Source organism: Zonotrichia leucophrys, chromosome 4 (assembly GCF_028769735.1).
Source record: "Zonotrichia leucophrys gambelii isolate GWCS_2022_RI chromosome 4, RI_Zleu_2.0, whole genome shotgun sequence".
In the NCBI taxonomy this organism is placed as follows: domain Eukaryota; kingdom Metazoa; phylum Chordata; class Aves; order Passeriformes; family Passerellidae; genus Zonotrichia; species Zonotrichia leucophrys.
In genome coordinates this window covers 24556707-24570534 of record NC_088173.1, presented here as the reverse complement: position 1 = coordinate 24570534, position 13828 = coordinate 24556707, and the positions used below count along the sequence as shown (strand labels likewise).

General features: G+C 40.2%; 1 protein-coding gene across 12 annotated transcripts in view; it reads left to right on the top strand.

Moving 5' to 3' along the window:
- The window catches only part of TRIM2 (tripartite motif containing 2), an 87720-nt gene that overhangs the window by 27303 nt on the left and 46589 nt on the right, over positions 1-13828 (top strand). Inside the window, exon 1 of one of the 12 annotated variants that reach the window (XM_064710834.1) lies at positions 744-1197. The exons of the other annotated variants lie outside the window; for them this stretch is intronic. The gene's annotated coding sequence lies outside the window, so the exon portion shown is untranslated. Of the gene's footprint in view, positions 1-743; positions 1198-13828 lie in introns of those variants that run through there. 12 annotated transcript variants of the gene reach the window in all.

The window sequence follows — 13828 nt, the reverse complement described above, 5'->3', positions numbered from 1 at the left end:
ACCATTTTTTTTGCTTGATTTTTTTATTGGGAAAAGAATCTTATTCTGTCCTGATGCAAAAGCCATGAAGTATCCAAAAATATAGGTGACTCCTCAAACCTTTGGTACTTGAATCAGGGCACTAGACGTTTAAATAGATGAAAATAGAGGCTGAAGGTGACTTGGGGGCTTTGAGGCATGGACTGTCATGGGGTGCATATCAAAACTTTGCTTCTGTTACTTTTGGTAAAATGTTCATTCTGGTATGGAATGGCTTGAACCACCCTAGAAGGTCCCTGTTCAGCAACTGTCCACTGACTCTGAGTTGCCTCAGTAGGAAAAAAAAAAACCACAAAAAACCCCCAAAACAAACAAACAAAAAAAAACAAAACAAAACTTTGCAACACATTAGATTTGCTTCCCACCTGGAAGCATTTAGAGGATGTAAGGGGGTGAGCCTTCGCCTATCTGTTATAACAACCAGGCTGTTGTGAATGACTTGCTGAACTGTTGCCGGTTCCATGCGCCGCTCTGGCTTTCCCTGCCCTTTCCAGCAGGCTGTTTGCGGAGCCGGGGAGGGCTGCAGGGCCGCTTCGTCTCCGCAGGGGGAGCGCGGGGCCCGGAGCCGTGCCCCGAGCGTGGGTGGCGCTCCGGGCTGCCGGGGGAGCCCTCGGGCGTCTGCGGACGGGCCCCCATCCCGGCACGGGGCCCGCTGTTTGCTTTCAAAGCCTTTGTATACCCCAGGTTACTTGTAAGGCCGGTGCTTGGGGAGTTCTGCTGAGCTGGACCGTGTACGTTCCCTGGCTTGCCTGTAATTTGCAGTTTATGAGAACCAGATGGATGACTGAGCGCTCCGCGAGTTAGGGTAGGAATGGGATCTTCGGACATAAGAGCAGCTTTTACAGAAAACATTGAGTTAAGAAGATTCAGGCTCAAGCTAGATTGCTTCTTCCCTCCCCCCCACTTTTGTCTATTTTTACTGCATCATTGGTATGTGTCCAAGGAAAGTCGGCCATATCATTCGGAAATACAAGGGGATAAACTTTTGACTGTCGGATCTCTTCAGGCTGAGGGACTCCAGAGTAAATGAACTGGGAGAGAGAGAATTAAAAGGAGGGATTTCTTTAGATGAACTTTTTCGGTTGTCTGCTGTGCCGAGAGCAGTGTAAAATAACGAAGAAACTGCAGCAGCCCTTTCCCACTGTCTTTCTAAATAATGTAAGTTACCCTTTCACACTCATCTCTAAATGTTTGTGTGCTGTTTCTGCTTTCGAGTATTTTGTGAGAGCAGTGGTTTTACAGCCAGTGAGCTCTTGCCAGGAGCTCTGCTGTGTGAGTGAGTGAATTGTTTTGTCTTTCTTTTTCTTTCTTAAGTCAGGGTGGTAGCGGGGAAGCCGAGCAGTTTGACACCGCCTTTCTTTGACAGTCGTGTTAACTCGGCTTTAGCTCGGCTGTCGGAACCTTTAAACCTTTTCAGTGTTTGTGCAGAAATTTGTTTGTAGCTGGCAGAAGACAATAGCAAATGTTTTGATTGAACTGTGCATGTCAGCTTGCCGTAAGAGCAGGCGTTTCAAAGGGGACTGTGTGATGCTATGTAAAGAAGACAGGATGTGACAAGGGAAAACAAATGTTTCCTGTTCTTTAATATTTAAAAGAAATAATTGAAACAGAGCCAAGGAGTTTGCCTAGGAAAGAAATAGTGATGTTTATTGAAAGCAAAATAATGACTCTGTAAATCTGAGAGGACAATGCCAAGGTCTAATTAGGAGAGACAGTTTACTTTTCCCAGTGGTTCATTTTTTGAAGCTGGAAGTTGGCATTAATGTTGTTATATTCTGTGGTGCTTTTGTGAAGTGTAACTTGAGCCATTACCTGATTCATAGCTCTCCATAGGTTAGTGATGTAGGTTGATTACTCTCCCCTTAGTTCATTTTGCTATTTTCAAAATTCAGTCTAGGCAGACTGTCAGGCAGATTGATAGGTTGAAGTAAAAAAAAAGAGGCATAATTATAGATAATATACTAGGTAGTATACTAAGAATGAAGCAAGAAACAGACCAAGAAAATCATCCTGAACTCAAATATTTATCAGGCCAAAGCAATGACGTAAATGTTAATTTACAGGGGGACAAATAAGAAAATTGTTGTGAAAGTACAATGACTAAATAAATATTACTTAGATAAGGATGTAGCTTAAGAAATGTTGCTTTCTGTTCCAGCCTTGGATTTTTTGTTTTTGTGGGCAAGGAATTTATTATCTAGATAATAGTCTATGGCCAACTATTGTGATGTAATAGTCAGAAGTTTTTTCCCTCAAAATTCCACATTGCTGCTTGTGTGAAAACAAATGACATTGACTAGAAATACTAATGAGAGCTTCTAGACAATGTGAATATTTTTAATAAACTTGGAAATATAAACTGTAGGGTTTGAAAAGCATATTAAAAGGTTTGTTTTGTTAAAATCTGTATGAATTTGTTTATTTTCAGGTTAGTCCCGTAATTTTATGGATGATAGCTAAAGCGTGGTTCTAGAGAGAAGGTACTGGAAAGCTGCTGTACCTGGTCTTGGGATTGCATCATCCTGCTCAAAAACACAGGCAGCAGAAAGAGGAGGTTGTTCCCTGTTTCCAGAGACTTTGGGGGAGGAATCAGTCTGTTAGCTCCTAACAAAATGAACTAAGGCTTCTGTGCTTTGGCCCTAATCCAGAACTGCTTACCATAAACCAAAGGTTTCCTCAAACATCTCAGCAAAGCATTTTACAAACTTGAGTGGTGAAGACACTCCCATGTCTGACCTGGACCTGCAGTGCCCACAATTTGGTTATAAAGAACAGGTTTGTGTTTTCTTCGTGGAGGGTTCATTTCAGTTCTTGAGATTCATCCTTTTTCATGAGAAATGGCTTTGATAGGCCTTTAATAATTACATCTTTCTTCAGGGAGAAGGCTAAAGAGATCTTTGGTTCAAGGAGCATGTGTAAGACTGCTTGAGGGCCAGAAGGAAATTTTAATTGGGTTTTATGACAGAACCAATTCTAGATTTGATTATAGGGTTTCTGGGAAGAGGGAAGGATAAAAACCATGCAAACAATTATTTCAGTCAAGATATTTCAGGGAAATATCTTTTGATTTCTTTATGTAATTTGCAAAGGGAGACAGGGAATGCATCCTTCTCGACACAGAATAAAAATTAGAAGTATGTATACATTTAAAGCTTTGGAGAAGTGGTGGAGGTATGTGTGTCTTAAAAGTTCATCCTTTTCATGGCATCGATATTTGATGAAATCTTGTGTTTGTGGCTAGATTTGAGACAAGCAGTGTCCATGATCTGGTGGCACATGCAAGTGCTGTCTGAATTCTGCTATGTCCAGCAGCATGCACAATGTTTGGAGCATTCGACCATGCCTGGACCAAGATGGTAATTCTGCTGGGGGATTTCCCCAGCCCGTGATACTGTTCTTTCTCTGACAGGCCTGGTTTTAGCTTGAAGCTCAAGTTGTTTACTGGAAAATCCCAGATAATTGGTGCTTGAAGCCATCATGAAAGCATTCTGGGCCTGTCTTTGCCTGATAATGGAATTTCATTAATTCATAACAAAACTAGAATTTGGACAGCTTATGCAAACACAGTGATGCTCCTGATTCCTTTGAGGAAAACTGAGGAATTCAATTAACTGGAAAGGTACTGGGTGTTCTAATCCAGAGAACAAAGTGTGGTACGTTACTATACTGAAGCTGAAATTTAATCATCTGCATGAAGTATTAAACATACACAGTTTTGCAGAAACATGTAGTACTGTGTCTAGACATATGAACTATTTTTATAAAAACAAAGGCACAAGGTATAGTAGGTTAGGACAAATCCTTGGTAGTAGGTTGGGATAAATCCTTGAGCCACATGTAAAAGCATTTGATTTGATCTGCTGGCAAGCACGTTGTCTCATCAGAATTAAATGTGTCTGAAGATACAGGTGTAGCTAGTTTGTACTATTTTTTTATACACAGCAGCAAGCATATATTACTGCAAATAATAAGTTCAGTTTATAAAGAATGTTCTTTAACACAATGGCATTATATAAGGGAATAACACTTCAGATTTAATCAGTTGTTTACAGACAATGCAGTATTCTGTATTATAAAATGCCACTAATTCCAAAGCCCTAAAAAATTTCTCCTGGAATTCTGCCCATCCATATTTTGCAGGGTAACATATATAAATGCTCCCTTTTCAGTTATTAAAGAACTCCAGTGACTGCCAGATTGCAATCCACTGTAGCAAATGCTACACTTGGCTGACACCTTCAACCAAAATTATAATTCTCTATAATTATATGCTATTTCCAGAGACTGCAGGGGTTTCTTTTGTTTTCTGTAATGTTTCCTGGTAAAAATAACAAAGGTGGGGAGAGCTAGCCATGTGCAATGTGTGGCATGGGCTGTTAAAAAAACTAGACTGAAAACAAGAATCAATATTTGTTGGAAGAAATCAATATAGGAAAGAAAATAATGACTATTTAGAGGTTTTTAAAATACTGAAGGGACACAAGCAGGGCTTAGCAGTCACATAAATGTACTTCACCTCTCTATATCTCAATTTTTGATAAATTACTTACTTTTCAAGACTTCTGATCCTTCTGTTAGAGTTGGACTTGCTTTTCTGTTTGTTATGTGACATGAATGGATTGCAGGCAGTCCCTTGGTGTGCTGTAAGGTTTGTGTTAACATGTCTGTAAGGGAAAGAGCTGCTTGGTGGCAAACACTTAACAAATGAAATTTGGAAGAATTCCTGTTTTGTGCACTAGATCGTTTTTCTTGCTTTTTATTTTTGATCAACTGAAATAAAGAATGCCTTCCACTGAACAAAGCTCAGGCTGACCTTTGGAGAAATGAAAATGGCATTTCATGTCAAACTTTCTGAATGGTTTTATTTCTGTCAAGACCATGTTTTATTTCTGTGGTTTAAATAGATAAATATTTATTGTATGAATTGTAATGTTAAAGGTATTTGCCTTGGTTTTCTACCACAGGCTGTCTAAACATTTTCTGTCCACAATCTGTGGACATATTGCATGTCACTCCTTCTAATAATTGGGGTGCCTGGTTATATGTGGATTGGGCATCACTTATTTTGAAAGGTAATTTTAGCTGGAAGTCAGTAATTTAGCTTGATAACAGTTTATAACTGGAATACCATACCATGAAACAAATGATGGAACATGTCACTAATGTTCTCTGTGGGGACAGCCAAGGATCTAGTCAGCTGAGAAGTCTGCTGGCAACCAGGCAGCCTTCCTACTTGCTAGCTGGACTTTAGGGCAAAAACTCAGAGGCAAATCCCGTTCAAAAGGAAAAACTGAAATTGGAAATGCAAATGACATATAGTTCTTGAGGTACTGAACAGGTGGATGTAGCAGGTAGATGTTGGCTGGCTCTATCCATCTGTCTAGTTGCAGTAGGGTTAAAAGAGGCCCAGCTAAATTAAGAAGAGACCAATCATAGACACGTGAAAAATGTTAGCAGCTTGTATTCTGGCACTTCTTACATTACATGGTGACCCTGCTAGCACAAGCATCAAAAGAAACTCATGCTGAAATGGCTATGATGGTTTATTGCTAAATAGTAAACCTAGGTGGCAATAACATAAGAATATGCCCTGCCACTAGAGAAGAGAAATGACTTAAAAAATTTACTGTAATCCTGTATATACTTAATATTCCCCTGGAAGAACTCCAAACAACTCTGCTTTTTGTGGTCAGTACTATTGCTCGTGTGTAAAAGTATTATTCATTCTGTCGCACTTTAAAACCATCTGAATATTATCAATTTTAGATACATTGTAGGAGTGGTTAATTACATGGATGGTGATTTTCAGTCCTTATGCCAGGGTGGATGCTCTTTGTGAAAGAGACATAAGGATTGAAGCAGACGCAATTATATTTGATCAGATTTTAAATGCTTGAGATGACTGTTCAGCAATTTGCTTGCTCCTAATCCAGTATGGATTTATTTGTCTAAGTGTTATTAGGCTGCCTAAATATGTGTATGATCAGTTTATTTATGGGTGACTTTCTGTTCTTTTGTCATGGAAAGCTATTTGTTTTGTGCTGCCATGAGCTTCTGTTCTTGATTTTTTTTCTTGTAGTTCTTGAGACAAAGAATGACAATCCCACTTCTTCTTTTCTTTTTTCCTTTTTTTTCCTTTTTTTCTTTTTTTCCCTTTTTTTCTTTTTTTCTTTTTCCTCCCTTCCCTTTCTCCCTTCCCTTTCTCCCTTCCCTTCCTCTCTTTCTCTCTCTCTCTCTCTCTCTCTTTCTGCTACTTTTGAGGATACTTCTTCAGCAGATGTGTAATTCGGAAATTTGTCATGTCTGGACTGATGGCTTAAAAAGAGCTATAGTCCTTATGATGATGTGTACTGTGTCTGCCTCATTCTACATCAAAGTTCCGCAGAACCTGGTTATTTGTGAGCCTGAAGGTGTGTGATATCTACCAGTGTGTTTTGTGAAGTGCTCAGGAGTTGATTTAGCAAGGGAAGAACAGTGCCTGTATTATTTTGCACTACAGAACTCTGAATAGTATGAAAACATGATAGTGCAAAATGCTCTTGCACCTTTTACAGAGCAAAAGCCCTCTGAAGTAGTGATGGAATCTTGAGAAAATGTGCTTTACTTACAATTACTTGCAGAACAACAACAGATTGCATCAAAAGATTGTGCTGAACTTGGAAATGTTCTTGAAAAGATCCCAACAATTATGGGTTTTGTGTGCCTCTGAATGCATTAATCTCTGTAGTGGTCCTTGGAGAGACAGTAAGTGTCCCATATTTAGCCCCAACCATATTTGCCCCATGATCTGTACTATTTGAGAACTTGCATATTTTGTGAGAAATGGGACTTCCAAAAGAGCAGGTGTCAGCAGTTTCAATGATGTCTTTGGGGCCCCCTGGTTCTTCTGTGAACAGCTGTAAGTTGCAAATACTGTAAATCCCTCTACTTAAAAATTCTTTAGGAACTAAAATGACCCCCAGGAATGAAAATGCAGGACTGAGGAGCAAGCCATTTACAACATACATAAACTCATGAAGAGGAAAAGCTGCCATGTTTCTCTGCATTCACACAGGTTTTTTGATTTGGTTTTGCTTTTTCTGTTCCTTTTCCAGTAAGGAAACAGTATTCATGAAATTCCCTTCTACAACTTTCTCTCCTGTAATCCCTCTACTGGTGGAAGTGTTAATGTAAACCTTCAGGGATTAACTCCCACAAGATAAACCTCTGCAGGTGCTGGTTTGTATACTGTTTCTAGGTTATTTTGGTGGGTTTTTTTGTTGTTGTTGCTTTGTTGTTTTTGTTTTTATCTTGAAAGCAGATTAAATTTGATATCTAGAACTCAAGTAATTGCACTGTGCTGAAGTTAGGAAGCCTAGGGCCAACATGTTAAGTAGTGCCACAGATTATTTCATAGCATCTGATGGTGGTTTTTTCTCCTGAGTGTTACTCTGACATAGTACTACAATATGGGTTAATATGTGGTCTTTCCAAAGTGCTTCTAAGTTTTACTGGATCCTCTTCGAAGAACTGGTTCTTCTCTTATTACATAATTCTTAGTCTGCTCTGAGTAGTTTTGGGAGCAGCAGATCTTTGTGCATCTCAGCTCAGAAAATATAAGAAAGATAAAATTAAGTGTTGTGCCATGAATATTTGTCTTTATGAAATAAGCAGTGATAACTTTTTGTCTTGCATCTAAAGCAGCTGGAAATAAATTTTGATTGTAAAATACAGACATGTTCTGAGATACTTAGTTCCTAATTAAAGACAAATAATTTTTCATTAGTTTACAAAAGTAATCCTTTACTTAAAATCTCTCAGTGGAGATAAATGCAACCCTTTATTACACAGAAAAGGAAGACGTTTATTATTGGAGGATTGTTCTATAAGAATTGCACTATATGTTCTGTGTAGGCAGAGAATCCCCTCATCCCTTAGCTTCCTCATTTTAATTAGGTTTTACTATTCCATCCTATAAAACTTAGTAAAAACCAGATTACATTAGAGCATGCAAAAATGTTTGTATAGTAAGGTGGATTTGCAAAAAAAAGAAAAAAAGAGTAGTTCCATTTCCTTTGTTGGCACAGTTTAAAATTTGTTTGTCTTATCGGAAGCTGACATATTACACGGTCTTGAATACAGTTAATTGTAAAAGCAGGAAGATTTCTTCCCATATTTAACTTTTGGGATGGGTTTTTATCTGTGCTCCTGTATGGTGGCCTTTATCCTCTGAACAGCCTGCTCTGAAGATGTGCACAGTCTGAAGGGACCTCTGATGATGAAGGTGTGCAGCTTTTAAACGAGAAGAACCAGGACAGTGATCAAGGCATCATTTCCCCAAGCTCTATGACATTGCTTAATACATTAATAATACAGAGTACCTATGCAGAGAAACCAGAAAAAGGAAATATCACTGGAAGTCTCTTTTTTTCTTTTTTTTTTTTTCTTAAGGATGAAGTAAATTTGAAAAGGTAAGAGGAAGAGGGAAAAGAAGTGCTAGGTTATTATTATATTCACTATAAAAGGTTCTCTGCTTGGGGTGATGCTTAGTCATTCACCATTGTTGGGAGTCTTGTTTGTGTTACTTGTAATGGGTAAATGAAATGCTAAAGGCCCTGAGTGGCAGTTCTCATGCAACAGTGGTGTAATAAGGCAAATGTCTGAGGGATTCTTTTCACCTGACATCCCTAAATGGCCCAGCTTTGCAAAGTGGCCCTCTTTTTGCAAAGAAGCAGCCCTGTAAAGCCATTCATGGCAATTAACTATGCCAAAAAGGAGTGGCTACTATGAGGCTTCTGTGATGCCTGCTCTGAGTAATTTGAAGGTTTGTCTGGGTCAAATCAAAGGTAAATCTAGCCTAGCCTTATAATTTGGATGGTTGCTGACAGTAGATGCCTACAGAAGAGCACAAGAATGGATCAGAGATATCGTGGTACTCTTCAAAATGATCTTCTGCATTCAATAATTTGTGCTTCCAGTTCTGCTCCTGGTAGAGGTGGTGTCTTTAATAAATTTATTCACCAGGAATTTGTCCCACTCTCCTGGAATGCCTGTAAAATATTAACAACTGTAGCACCCTGGACAATGGGTTTCACAGCTCACAGGGTGAATTATCCAGCACATTACTGGTATCTGCAAAAGAGGCTTCTCTTCTGTGGACTGTAAAAAGGAATAGTCAGAAGCAATAGATACAAACAGTGAAAAAACAATACATTGTGAATAAAATTTAACTCAAGTGGACTCCACCTGCCAAAAACCTAATGACTACTGTTTCATCAACCTTCCAAAAGCATTTAAGTTATTTGGAATACGTCCTAAAAGCCACACACTGTGGAATCTGAGTTAGAGAAGTTATGTACCTGAGGCAGGGCTGTCTCCATGTCCTGTTTGTAACTGGCTTTCCACTAGGATTTCTCAATTCCTTGTAATATCAGTGCTTATATCCGGTTACTCTGCATACACCTCTCATGGGTTTTATCACTTAGGAAAACTACATGGAGAATCTGTTTCAGTAACAACATGGTGCATCTTGTCATAGTTATCACAAGGACTATTTCTAAAATCTCAGGCAGTTCTTATATCCACTTACAGAGTTTGCAAAGGAAAGAGGATGCTAAGATCTGCCCCTATTCCTGACTGCAAGAGTTTCATACTATATGAGCCACTCTCTTGCACCTCTTTCTTTACAAAGACACTCCTTATCTAAATTGATGGCTGGCTATGCAGACTTACATCCTAGTTTAGAAAGTGCTTAGTGTCACAGATACAGTCACATAGCAACAGTCTAACTGTGTTTGGCCTTAAGATACGGGTTACCTATGTTTGCAAGGGAGCTTGTGTGCTGTGTAGCAGGTGCCTATCACACCAGAATTCTGGTACTTGAAAGAGATTCCAGGGGCTATCACAATCCAAGTAATAATGGGGTTGATTTAAGACGATATTGTTCTTATCTCTCCTGATGCCAGATTTTTTTCCAAGGGCTTTTTTTTTGTTTAACAGACAGATGCATTCACATGGTTATTATATTATAGTTTCTGATACTGTCTCCTAATTTGCTTTTGCATACACAAAAATGTAGTTGGCTTCCTGTAACGTAAAATGGATGTGTTTTCTTGTAGAAATGAATGTCCTGTATTTCCCAGTTCAGCTTGGGAGAGTCTTAAAATTGTGCATATGAGTGGTTCTGCTTTATTCCTCTTTCATTAGTTGTTGCTTCTTAAGTTGTGATGCCAGTTGAAAAGACTCACATTCATGCAGGAGTGTATGAACAAGGTCTCCTGAGAATGTCATTTTTGCAGAAATCTAACCTACATCAGTGCTGAGCATTTGCTTATGAGCAGCCTGGCAATGGCTCATAAGGGCCTTTGGGCATCTGGCCTGAACCTGCAAGAGATGTCTAAGAGGAAGCTTAGGAGAGTTGTTTTTGGAGATGAAGGGTAAAGGTAGACAGCTTTGTGTCATGTATAAAACCTTTCACTTCAGGGAGAAGGCTTGGGGAAAGCCTGGGCTGAGCCAGAGTGGCTGCTTGCTAGGACTGTCTGGGGATCCTGCCCATCCAGGGGTTTGATGGACTTTGCAGGCAGATAACACATGTTACTGTGGCTGTGGTAGAACTCTGCTGTGGAAGCACATGCTGGGAATTGATGCATTCCTCCAGGCAAGGCACAAGGTGCAGGGAGCACTTAATCCCTGCTGTGGAAAGGTTTCAGCTATTTCCAATAACAACAGTTCTTTAAATAGGAGCGCTGGCAGGCAATCAGCAAATGAGTGTCCTTGCTGAGGACTGGAAGGACATGTTTACTGGGTGAAGTTCAGCCATTGGGTGTTTCCAGGTTTTGAACTGCTGGAACTGACTGCTGGAAAGTCAAATAGAGTGTCCCTGTGAGTGTGGAGGTGGAGGACACAGCGTCACAGCTGGCACACTCGAGCTCTGAGCACTTTGAGCTCCCACCGAGCTGTAGGTGCTTTTTGCTATGGTTGTTTGGGCTGTTCAGCTCCTGTGCCCACAACCATTGTTCAAACCCACAGAGCTCCTTTTGCCAAGGTTGTCCTGACATTGTTTCTCACTACTGCCTGTGCTGCCAGACTACCTGCTGCACATAGCTATGTGTTTACCTACTTGCTGTGAAAGCTCAGCATTGCACTTTTGCCAACATAAAGAGCCTGCCTGGGTAAACTTCTGCCTGCCACCTAACGCTTGAGCAAGGTTTTCTCTGAACCCAACAACCATATACATGTTTAGACTTATTGCTGTGTTTTTGAAAGATATTTTGGTTCAGAAGATTTGGCAGATATAAAAGTTAACATCGTTGCTGGGCTGTGGACAAGAAAATGAGGTGGGTACTGTTCAACAGCTAAGGTAAATATGGAGGTGCAGCAACCAATATTTTGTGTTTAAACAATATAAATGTTACAAAGCATGTGAACCTGATTTCAGGCTGCTCACATGCTGGAGAGGAGCTCTTTTTTCTCCCTCCTTCTTAGTCCTTATTCCAATATGTGCTTTTGTGCTAAGATGATAATTCCTTCCCTTTCTGCCTCCATTTTTGCTTTTTTTAATACTTAGATTCTATCTCCTGTTTCTTGCTCTGAGACACCTAAGGTGGTTTGCGTTTCTTTACCTCCTAGGTTGTGTTTCATGTGTTATATTTGATGGGAAGTGGGAGTTTTGAAAGCTGCAAGAAAAACAATCTAAAGGGTTGGCACTCTCTTAAGTTAATTTTGTGAAGAGGTTACATGGCTTGTAATGATTGCTGAGTGCAGCCTTCTCCCTTGCTGATTTGAACTTCATGCTAGTTCACCAAAATCCTACTGAATTGAATGGAAACAACAGAGTAACTTTTTGGTGGTTATCAGAGAATATGTGACTAAACTCCAGCACCTGCAATGTGTCATCTCCCCTAAAGTGAGAGCTGCAGTGGACATGCAGTGTGGCACAGATGCCGTCTCAGGAGGGAGTGGAGGGGATGGTCTCTACAATTTTCACCGTACAGCTCAGTACCAAAAGCATTGAACATTTTCTGCTTGCATTTATTGTTTTTTTTCTTGTTGCTCAGCAACTCTGAAGAAAATGCCTAGAGCATTTTTCAACATATCTTATATCTAATAGTACATAGAAAAGACCAAGGACCTCTTTTCAAATATATTCCTGATCAGCCTCCTTCTTTTTGCTCTATTGCGTGTTTTCCTGCTCCTGGAAGTGTTAACAGTAATTAGTGTGGAGTCTTCATGGAGCACTTTTATTTCAAGTAACATTTCCCAGCAGATGTTTATGGAAGCAGCAGTGTTTTCATGTGCACTTTTAATTATTTGTCAGTTCAGCTTGGTTTTATTTGTTCCTGTGTACCTATAAAGGCTGAACAGAGACCTGTCAGTGTTCACAAAATAGGTAGACCTAGAGAGTCAAAAATGTGTAAATATAAGGGTGATGGTAACAGTACTGGTAGTCAGGGAAGAGTTTTTTTAAGTAGAGATGCTCTTACTGCTTTGGATGGCAAGTATAAAATTTAAAATTCTTTTACTTATGACTGCATAACATCTAGTTCCTGAAATAATTACTTTGACATACCTTACTGCAGATTTTTTTAGAGCTCACCTGAGAGTATGACATTCTGTTAAACATGGAAAGGGCCCTAAGTTACAATTCTGATGCTGTAATTTAATCTGATACTTTTATCCTTTTCTTTCCCTTGATGTGTCCTTCCTATTCATTTCCTATCCCTTCTCTTTGAAATCTCCTTTTTGAGAATTTGGGGTATTTGGTTGAGGATTCATGGATGCCCATCCATGCGTTGTTGTCTCATGTGCAGTAAATTTAGTGTGTTCCAGCTGTTTTGGAATTCATTGTGCAAGACCCTGACTGAAAAAGAGGTACTGAACACCTCAGACAAATAACCTCTCAGTTGGTGATGACTGTGTGATCACACGAGCTCTTACCTGCCAGACTTGTCCCTTGGTGTGTGCTGTGCAGCCACCAGTAGGTCCCCTCTCCATCCAAAGACAGGACAGCTGGGAGATAGGGTCTCTGGGGATAGAAGCAGGACTATTCACCTCCAAAGTGGGGTGGAGAAGGGCTACTGCAGAGGCACAAGTTGTGGGGCTGAGGAGAGAATAAATGTGGGTATTAGATGCCAGCCCTATCCTTCCCTGCACAAACTGCAGTGTAAAGCATTAGTATGGTGATGTCTTAAGAGGTCCACCCCCATTTCAGGGGCTCACCCTTTTGTGAGCTTTGATTACAGGATGGGGAAAGGAGGAAGAAAAAAGAATAAATCATTAAACATGTAACACTATTAAGCAAGGCTTTAATTTGTAGCAATGGCTTCTATTCCTGTTATTCCTGTGCCTTCAGCAGCTGAAAACTATTTTAAAAAAATCTAATTCATGACATCTGTATCTGACAGTGATACTGAAGTTCAGCCCATTGCTGTGCAGAAGGAATGCCAGAATACAGAGATTGTTTCTGGTGACTGCAGTGCCACCTCAATGGCAACAGGGGGAAAAGAAAGAATAATTCGGAGGGGAGGAAAGCAGATTGTGTCTGGTGCTGCCTGACTTGCAACTTCAGTGGTGGAGAGAGGCAGGAAGTGCAGTCCTGCCAGGAAGGCTCAGGCTGGCTGAGCAGGGAGGCCAGGCTGTCCCAGCCGTGCTGCAGTTGTGCTGCAAAAGCCGCAACCTTGGCAAGCTGAACCAGGCATAAGCAGAAGGTAAAAGGAAATAAAATAAGGTGGCAAAGTCATAGGAGGATGGGTGCTGGGCTGCTGGGAAAGTTTCCAGCATTACATCCCAGGCAAACCTTTCAAGTTGTTTG